Raw genomic sequence first — 13,128 nt, 5'->3', positions numbered from 1 at the left:
AAGTAGAATCCTGAGAAAGGAATTCTGGCCTGAGAAGCTTTGGCTAGGCTAACTTCCTTCCCTCCCTTCCTGTCCTGTTCTCCAAGGAAACTTTCCAAGGACTACTTCACAATTTTCCTGTTTGGGGCACAGTTCATCGGTACCTCTCAGTCTTAAAGCATTTGTTGACAAGTCTGACCACCTGCGTTTAATCCCTGGGACCCACCCATATGGCGTAAGGAGAGAACTGATTCCTGCAAGTTGTCCTCTGACCGTAACACGAGGGCTATAGTATGGACATGTACACATACATGCATACATACATGCATACATACATACATACATACATACATACATACATGTAAAAAATTAAGGAGACATCTGTTAAGAAAGCCCTAGCATCACTAATGTTCCTCTGGTCTCTTTCCTGACAGGTCTGACATCACAGGCATATACTCTAATTCTGTCCCCTCCACGAGGGACATTGGGTGTCACTAAACTCCCAAGCCTAGATATGCCTTTAAGGTAGCTGTCGAGGCGATCCCCCTTCAGTGGCACATGACACACTCTGGCGCCAAAACTCTTCTTTGGAGATTTTCCATACTGGACCCCATCTGCAGCTCTCCAAGTCCCCTCACTACTGAGTCATCCCTAGGGAGCCCTGAGATTTTTCTGAACCACCCCTCCGGCAGACCCATTACACCACTAAAAGCAATCCTCCTTGCGAGTTGGGGATTCCCGCAGGACTCCCTCCAGCTCCTATCACCTTCCCCCATCCTCGGCCAGGAGGCCAGGAGGTTCAGGGTTGGGTACCCAGCCAGCACTCTCAGAGCCTGGGCGGGCAGAGCAGCCTCACGTGGGCCGGCCCGGCCACCGGCGCTGGGAGGAAGGCGCGCAGAGTCCAGGGCAGCGCTGCGCGGGAGCCACGGCGGAGCGGAGCAGCCCAGACTGGGGGACCTAGGAGGCATTTTCCAACGCAGAGATAGTGGGTCGGCGCGCAGAACAGCAGACAGATCTCTGGCCTCGGTGTGTGGATGAGCCTGGCGCCAGAGCGCTGTCGGGGGCGCCTGAACACCTAGGTAAGCGCGCCCGGGCGCCGCCTTGTGCAGAGCACCCCGCCTTAACCCGGCTCCGCGTCTTAGCTCCGCAGCCCGAGCTCTCAGAGATGCTGGCGGGAGGCGGGCGGCTGCCGGCCCCTGGAGCCCCTCGCTTCCACCGGTCCCCGCCGCCGATCAACCCCGCACCACTTTCTCCGGCTCCCGCCTGCTTTCATGGGGATGTGGAGGCTGAGTCATGGGGCTGGCGACCCTCTGGGACTCAGGAGACCATTCGCGGGATGTTTCCCGGGATCTCTTAGGCAGTGGTGGGTACAGGGGTTGGAGGGTGCTGCCCTGCTCATTGGCAGCCGTCGGGTGATGCCTCCAGGTTCCAACGGGTTTCCTAGGGATTTTCCTGAAGTTTTACGAAATAATGAGGGCAGAAGTGCTTCAATGGGTGGGATGTGTGGGCACAACAAACGGAGGGAGTTCGGGGACAGTTGTCTTGGCCAGCGACTCCGGGTCCAGGTCAGCCGGAGGTTCCTGGCTGTTAAGAGTTCCGGCCCTGGTAAGGTCCATTGCCTGCTTGCTTCTGAACCCTGGGGCCCATCTCTTGTACCTGCATCCTACACCCTGTATCAGCCATAAAGAAGCTTCGGCTGTCTAGCTGCATCAAGGCTTGACCCAAATAGAGGCTAGGGATGAAGGGACAAAGTCTTGGAGACTGCTGCCAGGTTCTGGTCATCCCGAGATTTACTGCTAAATGTTGGTGCTTCACAAGACTCCCTAGAAGGGTGGTGTCCTAAGAGCTCTGAGACCCAGAAGGCAAAGAAGAGCAGGAAGAAGACTGAAGAACTCTCAGCTCCCCGGGGCTATTCATCCCCTTTGATTTTGATTGGGGAGGGGGGAGGGCGTTGTTTGTTTGTTTTGGTGTTTGGTCTCTCCAGGACCCTCCTTTTCTCTCCATGGACCTGTGGGGCCCTGGACCTTTGTGCTTCTTAACAAGACTGATGTGGCAGGTAACCTATCCAGACACATTCTCTAGTTTTCCCAGTCTGTGAGGACAGCAGACCACAGTTCAGGACCACGTTATTGGCCTGACTGTAGGAGAACAGGAACTGGGGTTCTTTCAAGTATGCTGAGGGGTGGATTCCAGGGAGGCAGCCATCTAACAGGCAGGGATTGATGTGTGCAGTGGGATCTCTGGGCCTTGCCTGTGTTAGAGCCAGTCCCAAGAGAGACAATCCCAGACACAATAGGAGGAAACATTGATGGGAGACGAGATACCACACATTCGCTTCCCTAAAGATCCCCTGGGCTTTGCAGTCTTCTGAGAAAAGAAGCAGCCCCTTCCACTACTAGGGAAGTTTTGGAAGCCACAGAGGTTTTGATCCTGTCCCTTTCAGACCGGCCAGAGGTGAACCAAAGGAAAGAAGGAACAAAGGCACACTCTGATTGATAACTTCTAATTCTCCAGCTTCCTCTCCCAGCTCCCATTGCGAGAGAGAAGCTAAGGTGGTGTACAGAGACAAATCTTGTCAGTCTCCACAGAGAAACCAAGTGTGGGTTCCTGATGGTTCTGATGTGCATTGGGCAAAGCCATAGCTGCACCCCTCTCAGTTCCCTGTTCACTCCAGGAATATGCTCATAATTTCCATCGTCCTAGGGAATGCCAGGAGGTGCTGTCTGCCTGAATGGAAAACTTCTGAGTCCTCTGAGGAGAGGGTTATTGGTGCAAATAGAAACCTTGGCTGACTGTGGGCATTGATGCCAAAACTAGAGCTTTGCCTTTGGTGACCTGAGAAATAACATCCTGAAAAGGCCGGCATTGCGGGCATGCGTGGTCCCTGGCATGTTGTCAGAGGAGTCTGTGTTATCTCTCGCCTGCCCAGCTGTAATTGAAAAGGAGCATTGTCCTGGTCCCTTTGTGTACAAACACCCTCTGGCACCAAGGAAAGCCTGCCGAGGGACAAGTGGCTAGCCTTCACTCAGAGGCCCTCAGTCAGTTGAGTGATCTACTTCAGACTGTGGAAGAGGCTGAGAGGCTCAGAATAGGAGCTGGGAATGCTCTAGTTGGTCACTTAAGGGGGGAAAAAGGCCGTTTGATCCTGGCTAGACAGTGAATATCCATTGGGAAAAGCATCCAGGGGCTAACTCTGACTTGGTGGTTATTAACTCCCAGGAAAGCCGCTACTGTTTAAGTACCATTATTAAGTGTCTTCTGTGTGCCAGATGCAAGGCACTGCAAAATCAATATTACTTCCATTTTTAATGCGAGGAGACCGAATTTGGAAGGCGTAAAATAATTTGCGAAGATCATGGAGCTGGTAAATGGCAGAGCTGTGCCTGAAGCCCAGTCTCCCAGATTCCAATACCGTCATCCTGCCACAGGACTTTACTTACCTTCTTTCTGTAGAAACTTACTTTCTCTCCATAGGAACTAACTCCCTGTGGTGCCCCAAATCTAGAACCATTATGAGTAAGCACTGTTTTTCTCAAGCAGATGTTTGTGATTCCATTAGACTTCAGGGAAAGTGCTGGGTTTAGAAAAACAAAACAAAACAACAGATGCTGTTCACTGGCTTTAATATGCAAAATGCAAATTACAGTAACATAGACCCCCCCCCCACACACACACATACATGTACACATCTCCATTTTAGTTAACAGGCTGTCTCTCTCTCTCTCTCTCTCTCTCTCTCTCTCTCTCTCTCTCTCTCTCTCTCTCTTTGGTTAGGGTTTTACTGCTGTGAACAGATACCATAACCAAGACAACTCTCTTATAAAGGACAACATTTAATTGGGGCTGACTTACAGGTTCAGAGGTTCATTCATTATTATCAAGGCAGAATCATGGCAGCATCCAGGCAACCATGGTGCAGGGGGAGCTGAGAGATCCACCTCTGGTTCTGAAGGCAGCCAGGAGAAGACTGGCTTTCAGGCAGCTAGGATGAGGGTCTTAAAGCCCACGACCATAGTGACACACCTACTCCAACAAGGCCATATCTTCAAATAGTGTCACTCACTGGACCAAGCATATTCAAACCACCACATTCATCCAGATTAGAAATTCCTGGCCCATCTGCCCTCTGATTTCATTTTTAGGGATTTAACTTGTTCCTTGCTATATTGGCACGAACACAAAGGCGTGAGTATATATCCCAGCATTATTTGAAGTATGAAAGGAAAGCCTATGTGTTCATCAAAAGGAAATTTGTTGAGTATTTCAACTTGCTTCCAAACAGCCAAATACTACCCTACTCATCTACAGGAAAACTGGGAAGTCTCCCATATAACTGATGGGAGTGTTTTCCAAGGAGAACATAAGATGTATAGAAAGTTATACTATGTTATAAAAGAGAAAGTTAAAGATAGACACAGAGTCTAACAATATCTATTGTTCCCAGGACTCATGAGAACAATTAAAAAAAATACAAGAAAAAGAAACTTTGTTTCTTTTGAATTTTGAACTATGTGAAATTTAAAAAAACAAAACAAATAAACCAAAAACCTCTTTCCCTGCCCTGTGCCTGCCATGTTCTCTCAAGCACTCCTTCAGCTGAAGTGTTGGTGATTCTTCCCACTTTGTGCTGCCCAAGAAGATTCCTTTGGAAGAAAGTCAAAGGGCACAGGGCCATCCAGAACTCCTTTGAAATTCGGGGTTGTGCTTAGAAAGCAGGGAACAAGAGATGTGTTTGGATGGGAGGCTGTCTGAGCTGGGTAGACAAGACATGCTCATCCAGCCTTGGAAACAACTTGAGCAAGCAGAGCCATCTTTCTTCTCATGGTCTCACTGTTATTACAGCACAAGGGGTGGACAGCAACCCTTGGTAATGGACCATGAGGGATGTGGTGACATCAGGAGATATGTGGGTTCTGAGTCTGAGGGTTGCGTGTGGACCGGAGATGGGATGTAGGGGGCGTGTTTAAAAGAGCAAGTCTCTTCATCAGTGTTCTACTGATGCTGTGAAGGGATACCGTGACCATGGCAGATCTTTTGAAAAGAGAGTGTTTAATTGGGGCAGGCTTAACAGTTTCAGAGGCTTTAATCCATTACTGGATGGTACCACGCAGGCAGACATGGTGCTGGAGAAGGAGGTGAGAGTTCTACATCTAGATCCACAGTCACCAGGAAGAGAGAACTATTGGACTTGTCTTGGCTTTTGAAACCTCAAAGCCCACTCTCAGAGACACATTTCCTCTAACAAGTCCATACCTACTAACCCTTTTAAACAGTGCCACTCGCTAAGCATTCAAATATGTGAACCTATGGGAGCCATTCTTATTCAAAACAACTACAACAGGTTTGAAAATTATTCTGGGGTTGAGCTGCCCAGAAGGCTCGGTAGTTAAGAGCACTTGCTGCTCTTCCAAGGCTCAGCGTTTAGTTCCCAGCACCCATGCAGCACCTCGCCGGTAACTCTGGCACCAGGGTATCCAATTCCCTTCTTCTGACACCTGTACACATGCGGCATACACTCACCCAACCATATTAATGAGCAACTTAAAATTAAAAGAACAAGAAAATCATTCTGGAGTCTAGGGTTATGTTGCCCTCAGAGTATTTGGGCACGGGAGTTTTTACTGAGTTAAGCAGTCTCCTGAGCTGTCCCATTGCTTACATTGGTGAAGATGCCCTGTTTACTTCCTTGCCCCTAAGAATTCCTGTCCATCCCCCAACCCCTGACACACACACACACACACACACACACACACACACACACACACACACCCCAGCCTGGAAGTAATGGGTACAGAAACAGCGGGGGTGGCTATTAGATACAGCCCTCCCCTCTTCAGGCAGGACAGGCTATGAATAGCAGACTCTCTTCCAGTCACGAGATGGGCTCTCCAGCTTTTGCTGGAGACTAAGTCCCAGACACTCTGTGAAGCCCTCTGCTTACCCTGTGTTATTTGCCCTCTTGAACCTGGTCGTATGAGAGTTCAGATTCTTTTCCATGAAGCAACAAGCCTTTCTTCTGCCTCCTCACAGACCTCTTATTCTCTTGTACAGTACCTTCCAAGTCAGATATGCCAGCATCACCTGGGCACATATAGACCTTCTTTGGATTATGACCAGATATGATTGGGAGTCGTATGCTTTGATGGTTAGAATCAATACAATATGCCTAAGTTTGCACACATTGCAGGGCGAGGACCAAGTTATCTGTACTCTTGGTCAGATTCCCATCTCTCTTCTATCCCGGTGCACATAAAAGGATAGGGCTGAGACAGCCTGTGACATCCCTCAGAGAAAGGTGATTGTCATTGGTTCAGATACTAGTGGTATGGGAATCTGTGTCTGTACCAAGGAGAACGTTCAGCAGGGGTATCCCTCAGGCCTCAGGTCTAGGCCTGGAGCCAGTGTGATATTTAGAAGAAACAACCCAAGGCCTCTAAGAGCCTTGCTTTCCTGTAGCTCATCGGTGAGCACTTGCCTCTGACCTCCACTTCAGAAAGAGAGAGCTTGAGTTTTTCCCCAAATAAATTCTGGAGCACACTAGGCGATTGCTTTTTTGATGTCCTCCGGTTGCCTACAGAGGTGGGAGCAAGACGCTGTCCTGGGCTCTCAGCCAATGCTGCTAGAATCCAGCCACCAAGGGGAAAGCTGGAAAGGAAAGCCCACTAATTTTAAAAAGTAGAAAAGGCTTACATAGCAAACTGGTAGTGAATGGTCCGTTCCACTCACTTGAATTAAGAAGACTCGTATTGGCCAAGGCTCTGGGAAATCAGAGCCAAACAAGGTGTGGTCCCTGGAATCTTGATACCTGCAATGCAGTATGGGAAAGGACCATTCACATCAGATATGTTAAGTAGAGAAACCAGTGACATGCTGTCAGGGGCAAAAGCACTAAGTGGATTAGAGGTTGGCCAAGTAACTGATGGATTTTATAAGGTCCTTTGGAAGTGACCCTTGAAGTAGACCTAGTTGATAAAGTGATTTTGATTGACCCAGGAGAAAGGGCAAAGCCAAGGGAGTAGTTGGGCAAGGCACAGGGTTACAATATGAAGTAAAGAAATATGAATATAATCTCATTATTTATCTAGCTTCTGCCACAAGCATAAATACAGGGCCTATTTCTTTTCCTTCTCTACTTTTTCTCTACTCCCTCTTCTCCTCTTTTCCTCTCCTCTTCCCCCTCTCCCCCCTCCTTCTCTCTTTCCATTGGTGCTCAGGGTTGCTCATTTGCTAGGAAATTGCTCCACTACCAAGTCCTATCTGCAGCTTATGGCTTTAAAATTACTTATAGAGGGTAACTATTTATATCCCTATAATCACTATAAACACGCACACGTGTATGTGCATTTAAAGCAGTATGTCTTGGTGATGCCTTACAGATATCACAAGTGAAGTCTCCTGACCAGTAAGACTATCATATTGGCTTTACTTGAAAAAAAAAACAACAGCAGATGGTATTTTATATATCATATAGTGAAGACCACCATTTCTGTTGTCCCTGGTTGCTGTGTCTCAGAGGATCCTTCAGTGGGGACACGGGCACAGGGACAGGACAAAGATTGTCTTCATTTCTTCATTTCTTTACTCAGACATCAACAAGATGGCTTTTGTATGGGACACGAGTGGTGTCTGATCTCGGGGGAGAGAAAGAGGGGATGGAGTTGGCCATTGTTGCTGTGCCATCCAGGGGCACGCAGTGCATGGACGAGATCACAGGGTGTTAAATGCCACAGTGGAATCGGGGACAAAAGGCTGCCTGAAGAGATAATATGTGCTTAGTAAGTACTCGTTTCTAAAGATGAATACAAACATGATAAACAGAACAGACACTGCAAAGAGACAAATTAGAGGACCAAAAATATTCCTGTGGACCCGACCAGTGGGGCTCAAATTTTGTTCATATAATGAAACCCAGCAAAATCGTGGTTCTTTTTGGAGAATGACTATGAAATATTCATAGATTACAATTGCTGAAAACGGAATTTGGAGCTATGTAGGAGGACATCTTGTGCTAGATTCTACTATAGGTACCGACTGTCAAGAAAACTTGGGAAACAAAAACATTAGGCTAAAAATATTCGACAGCCCACTCTTTTCCTATAAATTGGGAGGGGGGACTACCCACGTTCTATTTTAATGCAGGAAACCCTCACACTGCCTGGTAGGACACCAGGACTCCAAGGAAGTGTTGGCATCTGAAGGTTGTGGACGGTTTTAGCAAGGACAATTTCAGCAAAGAAAGAGACCAGAAGCCATATGGGATGGGATGGGAAAGTGAGCATCGCATTGTCAAGACACATGCAAGTATTGGTCAAGTGTCCCCAGGATGCACTGTTGAGAAGGAAGGAAAACAGCCAATGTCCCAATTCTCAGGAAGCTTGAAGTTGTTCAGGAGAAACAAACTGATCACTAAAGAAACAAAGAGATGCTGTGATTAAAGCTATAGGATGCCACATGGTATCACAAGAGTTGGATATTAATAGTATATCTGGGAGGAGGGGAGGAGTTTAGTAGGGAGAAGAGCTCAGAAGACGGACAAGGACATTCCAGGAAGGAGCCAAAGGCCATCCTTAGGGAAAACAATAGCATCTGAGGTTCTAAAAACCAGTGGATGTAGAGTATGGAGACTGAGACAAGCAGATGTCAGGACACGGTCTTAGTCACGGTAAGGATGTCGATGAGTGGCTCTGCACACTAGACAGCAGTTGACACTGATGATCAATTTTACCATACTGAGAAGCGCCTAGGGATTAGCAAAGCCCAGTCAAGGAGCTGGGAGGAGGCCATTTCCAGAGAATCTTAATCAAGGGCAAGAAGATCCACCATGAATACGGGCAACACCATCCCATAGGCCAGGGGCCTCAGATGGAACAAGACAGGAAAAAGGAGAAAGCCTGCTAGAGCCGGTCCTCCCCCAGCCCGGCCTTCCTCCCCTGCATCCCTCTCCTCCTGCTCCTGCTCCCATCCCCCGCCCACCCCCTTCCTCTTCTACTCCCATTCCTGCTCCTCCTCCTGCTCCTGCTCCCCACCCTGCTCCTGCTCCTCCTCCTGCTCCTCCTGCTCCTGCTCCTGCTCCTGCTCCTCCTCCTGCTCCTGCTCCCCTCCCTACTCCTGCTCTCCCTGCTCCCTGCTCTCCCTGCTCTCCGCTTCCTGGCTACCGATGGGGTGAGCTGCTCGGCTGACATAGATAGCTTCCCTGTAGATGGTCCAAGAGCTCAAATGAACTTTTCCTCCCTTTAAAAGCTGACCTTCTCAGGTATTTGTCCTAGTAGCAGAAAATCTGTCATGCTGTGACACAATCAGAACTTCTAATCTTAAAGGATCATTCTGGGGCTGGGAGATGACTCTGTGGGTAAAGTATTGCTGTGCAGATGTGAGGCCCTGAGTTCAGATGCACAGAGCACATGAAGCTGGATGAGATGATGAGTGTGTGATACTAACACTCCCACGGCAAGATGGGATGCAGGCCCAGGAGAACCCTTGGAAGCCCTCGGGCCAGCGACTCTGGCTTACACACTGGCAAAGAGACCCACACACATGAGAATACACACACACACACACACACACACACACACACACACGAGCACACACTGCACACATACCCAACATATCAGCATAAGTCCTAGCCAGAGCCTTTAGGGAAGAAAAAGAAAGAAAAGGCATCGAAGAAGGAAAGAAAGGGGTAAAGTTGTCCCCATATAAAGAAAACCCTCCCAGTGTCACAAAAATGTTAGAACTAGAGAACAAGTTACAAAATTGATAATGCATCCCCCACCCCATATGAGTGTGTGTGTATGTGTGTGTATGTGTGTGTGAGTGTTTATGTGTGTATGTGTGAGTGTGTGTGTGAGAATGTTTGTGTATATGAGAGACAGTATGTGAGTGTGTGTATTTGTGCGAGTGTGTGTATTGTGTGTGAGTGTGTAAGTGTTAGAGTATTTGTGTGTGTGTTTGTGCGTGTGAGAGAGTATGTGAGTGTGTGTGTGAGAGAGTATGTGAGAGTGTGTGTCTATGTGAGTGTGTGTGAGTGTGAGAGAGTGTGTGAGTGTGTGTGGGGGTGTATGGGGAAGTGCACATGTGAATGTAGACATGATCACCTCTGTATGAATGTGTCCAGACAAGAAGTCTTTACCAGATGTCTCCTATTACTCTCTCCACATTTTCTAAGACAGTCTCTCTGAACCTGACAGACCCAGAGCTGTAGACCTGAACCTCTGTGATGTGCCTTTATCTGCATACTGGGAATCTGAACTCTGCTCTTCATGGTCATGTAACTAGTACTTCTCCCCATCTCCCCAGCCCCAGGTACATCTCTATTCATCAGCTATCTGGCCATCTGATTAGGACAACAGTTACAATTCACACACACACACACACACACACACACACACACACACACACACACACACACACTGTTCAAGAATAAGTTAACAAAGGAAGGGGGACATTTTGTACACTAAAACCTACAGAATGTTGATCAAAGGAGGCACAATCAAACGGAAGGCTATCCCTTATTCACAGACTGGAAAGGCTTAAGATTGCTAAAATGCAATTCAATTTTGCTGATCTTATAATTAATGCCTTTGGTGAATTCATTGGTTAGTTCTAACACTTTTTATGAGCCTTTGGGGTTTTGTGCATGCTATGTCTTCTGTGAATAGGGATAATTTTATTCCATTCTTTCCCTGTTAAAATCCCAATGGCATGTTTATAGATACAAAAGAGGGAGCCAGACAGTATTGGTGCACACTTTTAATCCCAGCACTCAGGAGGCAGAGGTAAGTGGATCTCTGAGTCAGAGACCAGTCTGATCTACAGAGTGAGTTCCAGGACAGCCAAGGCTACACACACACTCACGTGCGTGCACACACAAACACACACACACACACACACACACTCTCTCTCTCTCTCTCTCTCTGGAAAAAGAAAGGGAGAGAGAGAGGGAAAGAGAGAGAGAGGAGGGTGGGGGAGGGAGGGAAGAATGGAGGGAGAGAAGGAAGAAAGAAACAAAACAAAGAAACAAAGAAAGAAAGAAAGAAAAACAAAGACCAGTGAGATGGTTCATTAGGTGAAGGCACTTGCTACAGGGCCTGACATTCTGAGTTTGATACCTGGGATCCATGTGGTAGAAGAAGAGACCCAATTCCCAAATATTGTCCTCCAACTTCCACACAGGTATCATGCTATGCACATCCCCCAAACCACACAGAATTAATTAATTAATTAGTTATTAATTAATTAGTTAATACACAGCAGCCCAAAGCCAAAGGCACCACAATCCTACCCTTGCAACATATTACAAATCTGCACCAATTACAATAGTTTGGAGTGAAAGACAGACATATAAACCATCAGAGCAGAATTTAAGTTTCTAAATATACCCACTTGTATATGTTTAATTAATCTTCACCAAAACCACCACAAATATACAATGGGCAAAGGGTAGTCTCTTCAACATGTTGTATGAAAAAAATCCACATACATGAAACAGAAAAGGGAACCGTATCTGACACCACACTCCAGAGTCTCCAGCTCAGAGTGGATCGCAGACTTCCACACGAGGTGAACCTCATGCCTAGTGTTCTTCCCATAATGCTTTTAAAGCCAGTGTGAAGGATCCAATTTAACAATGAGGTTATTAACAGCAGGGTCATTTGCAGTGAGAGATTCCTAAAAGATGGGTGGGAGTGGATTGTGTGGAATTTCTGATGGAGGAGCTGATCTCAGGAGGAATGGGGACTCCTCTCCTTGTATCGGCAGAAGAATTTGGCAAAGAACATCCTTCAACCCAGGGTATTAAGAAGGAGGAGCAGGTGAGGTCTCTGTGTGGTGCTGCCATCTGATGCATAGAAGAAAGCCGAAGAGGAGGCAAGACTGAGGAACAGGTTTATTTTAGAGCCTGTGTGAGGAAGGCTCAGTGAAGAGGGGAGGGGTGAGCTAGACAATAATGATTTGTTGCTCGTGTTAGCTATGTGACATTGGGCCTGTACCCAATCTGTAAGACAAGATTGATAACCATGAAACCTCCACCCCATTAGAATTGTGGCTCACACTGATTAAATGTCCAACTAATGTAAGCTGTCACTGTCACTTTCATGGTCACTGTCAGTGGCTAGCACAGTGCTGAGCACATAATTGGTTTTAATTTAAAATATTCACTAATTCTCCCAGGTACTTAGTACCCCAGAAGTACTCAGACACCACTGAACCACCAAGCTCTTTTTTTTTCTCTAAGCACTTGGAAGCCTTTCTTCTGCTTAGTGCTGAGGGATTTGTATGTGCTGTTTAGCCAGGGCCGATGCTATTAGGAGATTTAATCATATGGGCAGGGCACTGAGCCAGGGTAAGAAGAGATTCAATTAATTCCAGTGCTCAATCTCTTTGGACCTCGTATGAATAGAGGACAGGCCGTCTCTGGAAAACATTCCTTTATTCCTTCCATAATGTTTATTGAAGCAACTTTGAGCCAGGCCTGCACATGAGGCTAAGACACCTCAATAAATAGGAATGGTTCCCACCCTCATGCCATGAATCTAACAAGGCAAATGTTACAATGGCTGCCTCGCAAAGTTCCGGGACACCAAGAAGAAAGAGCCCCTAGCTATACCTAGACAAAGAAGGCTTCTGGGGCAGGTAGGGGACATTGGTGTGTGACCTGGAACCTAAGATATATTTGTAAATAGGCAGGAAAGTAAGCTTTCTGGGCAGAGAGAGGCTCTGGGAGTAGATGACAAGGGAGGCCAGGAACTATATGCAGTCTAGTCATGTCAGAATGTGAAATACCTGCTTATAGAGATATGAGAGTAGATGACAGAGTCGTGCATTGCTTGCTAGTCTAAGGACTGTCATTTGATCCTGTAGGAGATGTGGAACTTTACATTTCTGAGGAGTGAGGCAACCTCCCCTGGGTGATACGTTAGAAGACTCTCTCTAACACATAGTAGAGAAAGAAGAGTTTGCTTATAGGAACTGTGTAGGGTGGATGTGGCCACAGTCACTATGATCAGAGGCAGAATGATTGTCAGGAGACAGCAATGGAAGTCCAGGTGTGGGCTGACCAGAGGACTGCTCCAGAGAAATTAATCCTAATTATGACCATGGTAGTGGGTGAGAGAACGTAAGTGGTAGCCATTGGCATCATGGAAACAGTGA

The 13,128-nt window shown here is 47.1% G+C and overlaps 1 protein-coding gene across 3 annotated transcripts in view; it reads left to right on the top strand.

Annotated features, from left to right (window-relative positions):
- The first annotated feature begins 871 nt into the window (after positions 1-871).
- Fam163a (family with sequence similarity 163, member A) overlaps positions 872-13,128 on the top strand; it is a 77,411-nt gene continuing 65,154 nt past the window's right edge. For all 3 annotated transcript variants that reach the window (NM_001109072.2, XM_087581372.1, NM_001443886.1), the window contains 1 exon segment: positions 872-1,058. The gene's annotated coding sequence lies outside the window, so the exon portion shown is untranslated.

This window comes from Rattus norvegicus, chromosome 13, assembly GCF_021556685.1.
Source record: "Rattus norvegicus strain SHRSP/BbbUtx chromosome 13, alternate assembly SHRSP_T2T, whole genome shotgun sequence".
In the NCBI taxonomy this organism is placed as follows: Eukaryota; Metazoa; Chordata; class Mammalia; order Rodentia; family Muridae; genus Rattus; species Rattus norvegicus.
Note: the sequence above shows the minus strand (reverse complement) of the source record. Positions and strands in the feature narration are given on the sequence as shown.